At 40.2% G+C, this 12,683-nt stretch overlaps 2 long non-coding RNA genes across 2 annotated transcripts; one reads left to right on the forward strand and one right to left on the reverse strand.

Annotated features, from left to right (window-relative positions):
* Positions 1 to 1,129: 1,129 nt before the first annotated feature.
* On the reverse strand, positions 1,130 to 7,726 carry LOC135249289 (uncharacterized). Its single transcript, XR_010328637.1, has 2 exons — positions 7,505 to 7,726; positions 1,130 to 1,797 (listed from the first exon to the last, which is right to left on the reverse strand). It is a non-coding gene; the product is annotated as an uncharacterized LOC135249289 (long non-coding RNA).
* A 1,983-nt stretch (positions 7,727 to 9,709) lies between these two features.
* LOC135249288 (uncharacterized) lies at positions 9,710 to 12,274 on the forward strand. The gene is made up of 4 exons (XR_010328636.1): positions 9,710 to 9,774; positions 10,031 to 10,170; positions 10,745 to 10,848; positions 11,218 to 12,274. It is a non-coding gene; the product is annotated as an uncharacterized LOC135249288 (long non-coding RNA).
* Positions 12,275 to 12,683: the final 409 nt, after the last annotated feature.

Below are 12,683 nucleotides of genomic sequence, written 5' to 3' on the forward strand. Positions count from 1 at the left end.
GGCCGTGAGTGACTTTTGATGAAGCAAATACAAGCGTAAGAAAACATTAGTCTAAAACATGAAAATATCTACCTGAGGGTGAGGTGGGATTTGATCCTTCGACCTCTGGCTTTCCAGTGCGTAACTTTGGCAGTACGCCACCACGACATAACTACACAACATAACGACATGTGAAGTTGTTTATGAATTCTGTCTGTTGAAATGGGGTCAGAATGTACAGAATTTAATGTTTTTTAAGGGCTGAGTGTCTGTGGCTGTTGTGCTTATTTCTGTGGGGAACCCTGAAAAGTGCCAAACTCTCGGTGCTGTATAGGTATGGGGCATGCCCCCGCCAAGGCGTAACTTGGCGGGATGTCATACCTGCCATCCCTATGAAACAAACTTGTCAGTATTTTTTTTGTATTTTTTAAATTGCCACATCACTGATTTTTCTATTTTGAACATGAGTGAAGATTATTGATGTGTTTTTAAGAATAAACACCATAGCTGTAACTTCAGACATAAATTATTAACTTTGCTGATGCAAGATATTATCATAATGTTTTTAGTGCCTTCCTCTGTTAAACTGAATTCCGTTTTTTTGTTCGGTTATTTTTTGGAATTCTGAAAAGATCCCTGGATACATAGCTCACGATTTTGACATTATGATTTTAAGGTTTTGTTTAGAATCATCATGCATTAATAATATTTTTAACATTTTTTTTACCCTGCATACAAGTAATGAGGTTCAGGAATTCTGAAATGAATAACATAAACATCAATGTCCTAAATTTCGTACTTGAACTGAAGTATAAAACACTCTGGGGTTAGACTAAACTGGGTATATATATGACCATGTCACACATTAAATCCTGCATGTATTAAACCCACAGCTTAATAATAGTCTGTATGCTGCACCAGCCCTGCAGTTTAGAATTCATTCTAAATCTACATCTAGCGTGTTGTGACTCACACATGGATATCCCTGCACACACCCCAGCGATCAGCAGCACCATACAGATGGTGCCCAAGATATACAGATAGCAACATGCTGTCCCCTGACCTGGGCAAGGAATACAAAATGGGAAAAACAGTCACAGAAAATAAATTCCTTTTTCAGACAAAATGATGTGCAAATCATTTCCAAGTATGCAGAACACCCATCTATTTTTACTGCACTGGTATTTCCCACTTCCCACATGCAAAAGTTTCCAGTTCCCTTTGTGTCCAAACTTATTGCGTAGAATTTGTAAATAATTAAAAAATACAGGCATACAACTTCCCACAGAGGGATTTAGTGTCTTAAATGTACATTCAGTTAAACGTACAGGTACTTAGCATGGGTTCGAACTGCTTATTTTTTACATCCTTGCTTCCTTTCCTAGTCTCTTTTCCTAGTATGGAAGGCAAAACGGGTCAGAAAATACATGAAATTGACATCTTAAATCAAGCGTTATCAACGTGGCTGCATTCCAATTGTTTATTTTATTCGTCCTTTGTCTCCAAGGTCCTTGACTGACCTGGAAATTGATTGAGGTGGGCCATTCATGAAGACATTCCAACCTGTTAAATGCCGCTTCAAGAAGCTAGGAGTTAGGAGGCTCTCGAAGAATTCATCCTTTGCAGAAATATTTTTTTTTAATGAGTGATGTATAATGATCGACCTGTGTATCCACCTCTCATCTGCCATGTTTGTAATTGATGTTGCTTCAAACTGACGGTTGAAAGAGCAATTGCTTTAAACATGTTTCCTCAATTCCACCATCCTCAAGTCCTTTCCTTGCATCCTTCGATAGGTGGAGCTGGGAGCTAGAGGCACTAGGAAAGGAAGCAAGGAGATAAAGTAAGCAAATGGAATGAGCTGAAGTTTTTCAATTTTCATGTATTTTTGACCCGTTTGGCGTTCCATACTAGGAAAGAGACAAGGAAATGAGGAAAAATAAGCGGTTGGAATGCATCCCTATTTTCTAATCTCCCAGCTTGTTCTTCATGGTCACAATGGACATTCATCTCCTGGTCACAGGGGGCCATTGCAAAATTATAAAACTCAGCTGAAACAAAATTATGCCTTTTTGTTGCTGTTTTTTTTAGATGTACTTAGGTATAACTGAACATTCTCTGCCACTGTGGAATGTCTAAAAATACTGTTGGCAAAGTATTTTTATATTTCACCCACCTCACCCCCAGTCCTATAAATACAATTCTGAGACTGTCAAAGTTACACATTTATGGAACAGTATATTTTTTACTGAATCAGAGAGGCACAACTTCATTCCTGGAGGGCAGGAGTGTATCCTGGGTTTTATAAACACCTTTATACACCGGCACTGGTTCCGTTCTTAAATCAGGCCACAGTAAAATGCTTTCAGCAAGAACACACGTGCAGTCCGCTGCTGACTTTATAAATAAATCATCTCAAGGAAATGACTGATTACATGAGAGAAGAAATTGGCATGAAATCCTGAAACAGGACGGCCCGCATTGTGCCCCCCTCACCAGCAGCACACGCAGAGACAGTGTTGGGGGGGGGGCAGTGTAGTATAATGGTTAAGGAACTGGCCTCTCGGCACCGAGGTTGAAGGTTTGAGTCAGAGTCGGCTGCTGGTGTAAATGCTCCGTAGGCTGGTTCCCCAGTCCAGGGCCACCCAAACAGAACCGGATCTGGTATCAATCCCAGGTGTGGCCCTGCCATTGTACCCCTGAGCAAAGTACTCGACCTGCATTACTTCAGTAAATATCCAGGATATTGTATGTAAAAAGATTGTAAGCTGTGCAATTAAGTCACACTCTGGATAACAGCACCTGCTAAATGCCTAAAATGTTAAAATATGGGTATGGGTATTTACTCTTTCTCCTGCTGATAGTACTCTGCTCCTAAAATGTACTACGTATTCCACTGTGTCAGTGTGTCCTTTGATAAGGACATCTGTTGTGTAACTAAGTAATGTAACCATTTGCTGTGCAATTAACTTGTGGTAAAAGTGGCTTTACTAAATCACAGTGTTACTTTAATTCATATAAAATTCACAGAAGGTCTCACAAATTGTTTTGCTTTTTCTCTCTTTTTAGTAGCTTAAAATGAATGAGTCTTAATCCTGTTCCTGCAGCATCTTTGTTTCTGCCTGTTTTGATTGGTCACTTGGGTTTCAGTTATTGGATCTGATTGTTCCTTTCATATTTACTCTCTTTGTGTGGATTGGTCATTCATGTGTACCTGCGGTGTGCTATTAATGTGATTGTAACCACTAACACCTGTGTAATCAAGAGACAGGCTTTCAGGGAATCAAAAGAAGAAGCTAGAAATTTAAAAACCAGCTAAACAACAATCCTACAGATCTGTTGATAATAGATATCAAAAAAGGAAATCAGCTCTTTCCAAAGTCAGACTGGAGAACAACTTTTTGTGCAGAGATCACTGGGTAATTTTGCCAAGTTCCTGTAATCATTGCAAAATCAAAAAGCATCCGTCTATGGGTAACTGATTGATACACAAGGTCCACACTTAGCCCACACATGTACAGTACTGGGATCGTCACTCCATATTTACTCCCCACTTAAACTACAGAAGACGTTGACACACTTATCGCGTGGGCACCTGCTCCTCCAAGGCTTTTCATCACTGTTCCATCACATCAAAAGCAGAAGTGAGGGGCTGAGGGCCACACCCACAGAGAAGGGTCATATAGAGACAGAGCTCACAGACCCCGGAGGAGAGGCCAGCAGATGATTAGCCGAAGTGACCTGCAAGAACCTGCAGATGCATCATGGAGAAAAAAATTTCCAACGTGCAAAAGGAGATGCATAAAATCCAGCAGCAAGGCAGCTTCCCAGGTACTGCTTCTACACCTGAGACAAGTCCTCTGATTTTACACACATCAGATCTGAGCTTTTGAATCATGTGGCTTTTGAGTCATTTGATCTCGTGAAAATGTGTTATTCAGGTTGATGGACAGTGTGCCAGTGGTAAAGAACAAAATTATTTTTTAAACCTACCTTTAAAAGAGGGTTAAGGCAAGTGACATTCATTAGCACAACAGTTGTATCACTGTGGACTATGTGAGGAGTTCTCTGGAGAATGTGTGCATTGTGAAGGGAGTGATAGAGTTAATCATCATTGGGCTGCATTATGAATGTTTAGAGCCAGTCCTTCTTCAGTTCAGTGTGCAATGTTTGTGTGGAGTCCAAGTGAATTTTAAGTGGATTGCATGTGTTGGAGGCGAATATATCTGCATGGTCATTGTGTGGGGTTTGTGTAGAATGAACTGTAGAGTTACTTGCTGTGCCCTGTTAAGGTTAAATTGCACTGTTCAGGATCTCTTGCTGTCACATCAGGGTATCGGTAAGACATTCAGACATCCAGTTTAAATTTTTATGATACACACAACACAAAATTATGAGCACTGGACCTGGGCTATGACTGTATTTGAAGGTGTGATTGATTGGTATTGAGGCACATAACCCTTGGGAATTGTCTGTGCTGTTTCAGTAAATTAACAGTTCTGGTCTAGGTGGGGAACTGCCAATGGGGAGGGGTACAGTTACCCTATACTGTACCTATGTCCTTAACCTCATTGGCCTTAAGGTCAGTGGACAGCAGTGATGGACAGATCACAGGACAAATCATGATCTGTAGTCTAATTATATGGATGTGGTCTTGGTGATTTATGGCTAGCATTGATGTAATATTACTTCACAGTAGGAGTTGAAATTAGGGGGGATGGTCAGCACAGGAACCAGCACAGGAAACAGACAATGAAATCTCAAACATGTGGCCCTTTTATACAGACAGAGACATGTTCAGTTATACTTACATACTTGTAAGAAAAACAGCAACATGAAGAAATTATTTTGTTTCAGCCGAGGTGTTTAATAGTGGGATGGCTCCCAGTAACCGGGAAATGATAGTCCAGTGTGACCTTGAAGAACAAGCTGGAAGACAGCCCCCCCAGAAAGCAGGTACCTGTACTATTAGCTGGACCCTAAATTCCTGTGTGGGAGGCTGTGACCCGTGTATTTTTGAAATGTCTGGTTAACTGATTAAAATGAAAAAATAATGAATAACTAATCCTACAAACTCTGGTAGTCACAAAGGGAACTGAAAATCTTTGCCTGGAGAAGTGGGAAATATCAGTTCAGTAAAAACAAATGAGTGCTCTGCATACTTATAAATGATTTGCACACCACCTTTTTCTGAAAAAGGAGCTTTCTGTGACTGTTTTTCATGTTTTGTTTTCCTTGCCCAGGTCAGGGGACAGCACGTTGCTATCTGTATATCTTGGGCACCATCTGTGTGGTGCTGCTGATCGCTGGGGTGTGTGCAGGGATATCCATGTGTGAGTCACAACATGCTTATTATTTATAGACTTAGATTTAGAATGAATTCTAAACAGCAGGGTTGATGCAGCATACAGACAGTTTCTTAAACTGTGGGTTTAATACATGTGGGATTTCCGGTGAAACAGGCATAAATCTGCCCAGTTCAATCTAACCCCAGAGACTTTTATGCTTTAGTTCAAGTAGCAAATACAAGCAAAAATATTTTTTTGTTGATGTTCCTGTTATTCATTTCAGAATTCCCAAACCTTATTACTTGTGTGCAAGGTAAAAAGTACTAACTAAAATGTTTAAAATACTATTAAATGCTTGAGGATTCTGAACCAAACCTTAAAATCATAATGTCAAAATCATGAGTTATGTGTCTGGTGGTCTTGAAGGGCTGACCTGGGAAACCCCATTCTGGCATTCCGCATACTTGTCAGATTCTGTACTTTACGCATTAGTTAATATACATAAAGGTGCTATATTTGACAATCTGGACATGCCATACCAAAATAAAGTGGAAGTCACTGCTGACTTTGTAACTTGGTTTAATTATTGTTTGATCCAGTCTGTCCACGTAGTAGCTCACAAACATTCCCATAATAACCAAAGCTGTCCCTCCCAAAAAGATATGAAAATCCTTAATATGTGATGTCACCATAATTCTCACTAGGAGAGATGGTTAATTTACCTATAACCTTAAAAATATGAGATGTTATTGTAGATTGACCTAAACCAATACCTTCCTAAGAGAAGATATCAGTACTCCTTGGCTCCTGCCTGATCATTAATTAAGTATGCAGAAGTCAGGAGTAGAGGGGGTGTCTTTCCCCCTCCCCCTCCTCTTTTCTCACTACATGGAATATGTGGCTTTCTTTTAGTTTGTAGTCAGTTTAGGCAACCTGGAAAGAAGTCCGTTTGTAACAGTTAGCCGAAAGTGGGAAACTGACTCCTGCATCTAGGTCTGGCATTCTATGTGTCATTTGTTTCGTAGGTGACTTAGGTGCATTAACTGTCTTAACTACTGCTTGTATTTTTGCATAGACTGTTGCTGTTATCGTTTGTGTTAGTGTTAATCAGTTTAACCTTCAGGGTCCAAGTTGAACTATGCGGTTGTTCCCTGCACTTGGACCGGTACTTCTCTCTAGGGTTTTCGTCATACTTGTTCCTGGTTATGGTTATACACTTTGTACGTCACTCTGGATAAGAGCGTCTGCCAAATGCCTGTAATGTAATCTCTGGTCTTTTTGGAATATTCTGCTGTCTTTTGGCTTTTGATTTTTGCTCTTGGCACATCCTTCAATTACTTTGGGACAAAAATACTGTGGTTTGGTTATCTTCTTTCATTCATTTCCTGCATGACTGCAACCTGTTCATGTTTGTAACATTTGTATTGTTTTATTGCTTTTATTGATTTTTTTTTATGTAAAGCATATTGCACTGCATTCAGTTGCACAAAAATGAGTGTGGTGTTTTACACACAGAGTTATTATAAATGGCGTGTTGTTTGTGAGGTTCAGTATGCATACTGCAATGGGATTGGTTTGGGGAATGACACATCTGTTAGGCCAGATCAGCCTGCGGGGCAGTCCTCAGAACAGGAGTACAGCAGTGACATGGTTGGTAATGCAGAGTTCAAATAAAGTACTGTTACCTATTCTACACTTCTCTATCTGGACTTCTTCCTACCCTAAAAGGATCAGATTAACCCTGTGTAAGCAGTGACCACAATACACAACAATGAGCAATACAAATAAATGACCGATTCATTGATTGATACTATGTGTGTCATCTTCAGATTGTCAGATGAACGCAAAGATACAAGGTGTTGACACCAAAGTCCTGGCATTCAAAGCTGAAGGTGAGCCTCTTTCATTCTGACAGCTGTGAGTGTTTCTGTTTTTCTGAACCTCTGTTGTCATTGGTCTGGCAGTGCTGAGTAAATTAAATCTTCTAAACACTGTAGTTCAGTTACATTGTCAGTTGCATGTTAGTTACTCACTAAGTAACAAGATCATACCAACTACAGTAGTGAGGAATAAAATAATACAGAATCAAAGGAGACATATTTAACTCAAGAGAAATTTGTCAAACTCAAGCAATTGCCAAGCTTCCATCAGTCTTGTGGGGAAAACAATGTACAGAACAGAAATGAAGATAATTTCAATTATATATGTGCGGTGTACACCAAGAGAATGGTACAGACCTGAATGCTTGACCCCTACAGTGAGGGGGTCCAGTGGCACTGTTATGCTGTTGGGGCATTTTCCTGGCGTGGTTTGGGTCCACTTGTCCCCTTAGAGGGAAAGGTCACTGCAAATCAATACACCATATTCTGAGTGATCACCTTTATCCTGGGAGTGGTCTCTTTCAGCATGACAATGCCCCTATTGACAGGGCAAGAGGGGTAACTGAATACTTTGATGAGTATGAAAATGATGTGAATCTTATGCCATGGCCTTCCCAGTCACCAGATCTCAACCTAATTGAACACCTATGTGAGATTTTGGACCAACATGATAGACTGGGCTCATCACCACCATCATCAAATGAAAAAAATGAGGGAATATCTTTTCGAGAATTGTGTTTCATCAATCCAGTAGAGTTCCAGAAACTTGTAGAATCAATGCAAAGGTACATTGACGCTGTTCTGGCAGCTAATGGTAGCCCAACATCTTACTAATGGTGCTTTTCCACCGCATGGTACCGGCTCAGCTCGACTCGACTCTACTCGCTTTTTTTGGTTTTCCATCGGGCAAAAGTTGTGGATAGTACCTGGTACCTGGTACTTTTTTTGGTATTACCTCTGTCGAGGTTCCAAGCGAGCTGAGGCGATACCAAAAGGTGGCATGAATACACTACAGACCACTGACTGGTCAGAGAGAATCGTCAAGGTAGCTTACCCTCTTGCATCGCCTTTGAAAATATGAGGATTCAACACACTGCTGTGGTTAAAATCAGAGATTGTAAAAAATAGGTTAAAATCCACATAACTGCGTTAGTCTAGCTCTAGCTTGCTACTTCATTGTAGTGACAACGTTATAACGGTCTCTGAAAAACGGTATTTGCCTTTGGCTCGGGGGGCTTCTGGTGAAACTGAAGCAGAAATCAACCGTAGTTTAAACATGGCAGCTAGAGCTAACGTTAGCTACTTATTACCTGCAATTGTATTAACGCTAGCTAAGTAGCTATCATTTTAGCTTCCCCTTCTTAGCCATCTACACACTTGCTGAAACAACGTTTCAGGGGGCGATATAGCTCAGGAGGTAAGACCGATGGTCTGGCAGTCGGAGGGTTGCCGGTTCAAACCCTGCCCTGATCACATCGAAATGTCCTTGAGCAAGACACCTAACCCCTAACCTCTAACCGCTCTGGTGAATGAGAGGCATCAATTGTAAAGCGCTTTGGATAAAAGCGCTATATAAATGCAGTCCATTTACCATTTACGTCGCTAGCCAACTCCAACTTAATTTGAATGACAGTAACGTGCTGTAGGGCTGTAGCTTGCTTGCTAGCTGACACGCCACTAGACTCCAATGTTAAGACAGATTTTTCTGTTCGGCAGCTTATAAAAACATAGTTCTGGGTTCTTTACCCTGTTGGTAGTGCATCCCACCACACAACAGCTTTTAGGTATTTTTCTGTTGTTTGCTAGCAGACGGAAGTGACAAGGAGACACCTTCACGCAATACCAAGTCAATGGAGAGTGATTAATTGTTTTCCCCTCCAGGTGTGGGTGGGACTTGCCCTGTCTCTGTTGACGCGGTACTATCTGCAGAGGAAAACAAAGTACCTGGTACCAAAGCGAGTAGAGTCGAGTCAGTCGAGTCAAGTTGAGCCGGTACCATGCGGTGGAAAAGCGGCTTAAGACACTTTATGTTGGTTTATCCATTAATTTGTCTTAATATTTGTAATCAAACATTTCGCATGTGATTAAAGTGTACACTTTCATCTTTTATTTAAGGGTGGTTTATGAATTCTGGTTTCACCATGTAAAAACACAGTACTTTTTACAAATAGTTTCCGCATTTCAGGGTGTCATAACATTTGGGTCATATGGCATCACTTGTGTTTATGATTAGTCAGGTGTGTTCAGTTGCTTCCTTGGTGCATGTATAAGAGATCTTGTTTTGATTCTAGCATTTAGCTTGCCTTTGGAGTCTGTTATTTGCATTAGTCAACAAGAGGACTAGAGATGTACCAATGAAAGCCAAAGAAGCCATTGTGAGGCTGAGAAATAAAAAAAATAAAAATAAAAAAACAATCAGAGACATAGGTCGAATCTTAGGCTAAAAAGAAAAGCTGGATCTCCTTCAGAACATCCAGGATGTTGGTCAGTGAAACTTACCACACATATTTTATTCTTTCTATTTTCCTGAATCTAACTATATTTTTTTTTTTTGGGGGTTTCAGGGGAAAATATCAACTCCAAAATTGAGGAACAAATAAACAACATGAAAAACCTTCAGCAGTTTGGTCAGTCAGATGAGTATAATTGGTTGTTCCAAACATAAGAACCATGCAGAGCCACAGATAAATCATGCAGTAATCCCATGGTTGGGATTCAATCAATAAAAGATCACTAAAACTAACTTGGCAAACTAAACTTGTTTAGACATTGCTTGTTCATTGTTACGGTTTGGACTCATTTTCTTGTTAATGCAGTTTCACACCCCTGACACACTTTCCTCTCTTTTCATGCCGTCTTATGCCCCTTTCCTAACTCCTTTAGTATTTGAGATTGCAAGATGGAGGCAGTTTGGCAGAAAATTGTACTACTTTTCCGAGATTTCATACACCTGGGAGAAGGCAAGAGAGCAGTGTGTAGCCATGGGCGCTACTCTCGCTATGGTGAAAACAAGGGAAGAGATGGTGAGAGCGCAAGAGATTCTCAGCCTCAGTTTTGTGTGTCAATGGTCTATTATTATACTTCCTTTCCAATCCTGAGTCAAATATGTGACTCTAGCATGTTGTTGATTTTTTACTTGTGTTGTTGCTATCCCTTGTTGCTTTGCGTGTATTGCAAATTTGTGTCTCACAAATGTATGGGAGAGCATGGGTAGAGAATGGCCCTTGGTTGTTATCCTGTTTGTTAAGCTTGTGCTCTACTTGGATAATGGTCTTTGCTCTGTAAATATAGCATGCTTCATAAAACTGCAGCTAGCAAGCCAGTTACACTTACACTGAACAAAAAAAAACAAAACAAAAAAAGAAATCAAAGTGATTAGAAAAGTTGATGGAGGCAAAATTGCTCAGAAAAGAGTACATGGTCGGACACAAATACTTGGCTGTCACATTTGTCTGGTGATAATCTGTGCATGACCATTTTCAGTTCTCCCCTGGGTGACCAACGTAGACAGATTTCACTGTATTTTCATTTTAACTAGGTCATTGACTCTGCAGTTCACTACAGAATCTGTCTTGACATATTTATTTTGGTCTTCAGGAATTCCTCACAAAAGTAAATACTGGAAGTTACTGGCTGGGACTGAGTGACATTGGCGCTGAGGGAACCTGGAAGTGGTTGGATGGTACTTTTCCTGACAAAGAGTGAGCACTGATCAGCAACACTGACCAAACATACCTATCAAATATAATTGAAAGACACCATGAACCCGAATTGACCACATACAGATTTTGAATTTAAAATCTCTCTGTTTTAGTTCTGATACCACTAGGATGGGCTTCAGGACAATTTAGTTAATTAACCATTTCAAGAGTAGGTTTTTTGTAAAGTTTTTTCAAAATTCTAAGTCTGTGTTCTAGAACTCCATTACTTTCAATCACATTATTAATTGTCACATTAGTATTAGAACATTCAGTCAAGAACATTCTGATTATAGATTTGTGATCTTACACACTAAAGGGTTAACTGTGATCATGTCATTGTGATTGACAGGCTTTTATTTTCTATCCTAGGCTGTGGGCTCCAGATCAGCCAGATAATTACTGGGGGGAAGACTGTGGCGAGACGCACGGGCAGCTGAATGATCTTCAATGTAACTCAGAGATACGGTGGATCTGTGAAAAGAGTTTAGTAATATAGGATTCCCAGCATGCATGTCACTGTATGAAATGCAAACTGAATGGAACTCCCAGCATTCTTTCCTTCTACTTTTCACAATGCAGACTACAGATAAGCTTGCATAGTGTAGAGTTGGAAGAGGACCATTCACAGGTTATGACATGTAGTCTTACGGGCACCCTGATAAACCAGCAGGGGACACTGGTGAGTGATAAAACATGAACCCCTAAGCAACTGAATCCTTCTATATTCCTAGGCAATGCAATCACCAATTGTGCATCTCCCTATGGAGCCAAAGGCCAGATACAGAACGGAAAATCATGATGAACTTGTCAACATGCGCATATTTATAAAAGCATTTACTCCATGTTTGTCCCATCTATCACTGGGAATCAATCATGCCTCTCAATCAATCAGTAAAATGCATTATAAGAACCTAATTTCACTGCTACAGCATCCCCCATCAAGAGAGCCGAAAAGTGCATTCTACCAGCCACTGCTTTCAGTTACTCTGCAATCCATCAGCAAAGGTTTGCAATCGTTGCATTTGTTTCCTTCTTATGTGCAAAAACTGCGACAATCCCACCAATGAAACCCCACCCTCTGCCTCCCTCCCTGGGAGAAGCTACAGCTAGGAATTGAGACCAGATCATCACTGCAGTGAAACTCAGTGACCTGCATTCAATCAATTTTTTCAAATTCAAATCAATTCCTTTACAGATACAATTTCATGTTAGACACCAGCTTGTCAAAAAAGGGAACACATACAATTACCTTTTGTCATAGATGTCATGATTTCTCCATCAGGCCACGACTACCCCAGACGTGAATTAGTCAATGTCCATTCATTCATATTTTGCATTTTCATGTGTAGTATCGACAGATCTGTGGGATTGTTTAACTGCTGTTTAAATCACTGCATTGCTGTTTTACATTGATTAAAGCATTTTAAGTTTATAATGAGACATACTTCAGTGCCTCCTTGCCTTCGAATGATGCCTGTGCAACCTGAATTTTCAAGAAAAGTTAAATTAACAATGTGTCTCTTGGTCTACGCCACACATACATGCGCCTACTTGTAAAGAATATGGTGAAGGAATACTATTTGCTTAGCTGTGTCAGACCAATGACAAAAGAGGTTCAGAAAAACAGAAACATTAATTATTGTCACAATGAGCAAGGCTCATCTTCAGTTTTGAATGCCGGGAATGGCATGAACGCCCTGTATCTCTGCATTGATCTGACAGTCTGCAGATGACACACACATAGCATCAATCAATCATTCTTTATTTGTATAGCTCATTTCATACCACTGAATGTAATGTGCTTTACATTGTAAAAATTGACATTAGCATGGGGT

The sequence above is a fragment of the Anguilla rostrata genome, chromosome 2, assembly GCF_018555375.3.
Source record: "Anguilla rostrata isolate EN2019 chromosome 2, ASM1855537v3, whole genome shotgun sequence".
Classification (NCBI taxonomy): domain Eukaryota; kingdom Metazoa; phylum Chordata; class Actinopteri; order Anguilliformes; family Anguillidae; genus Anguilla; species Anguilla rostrata.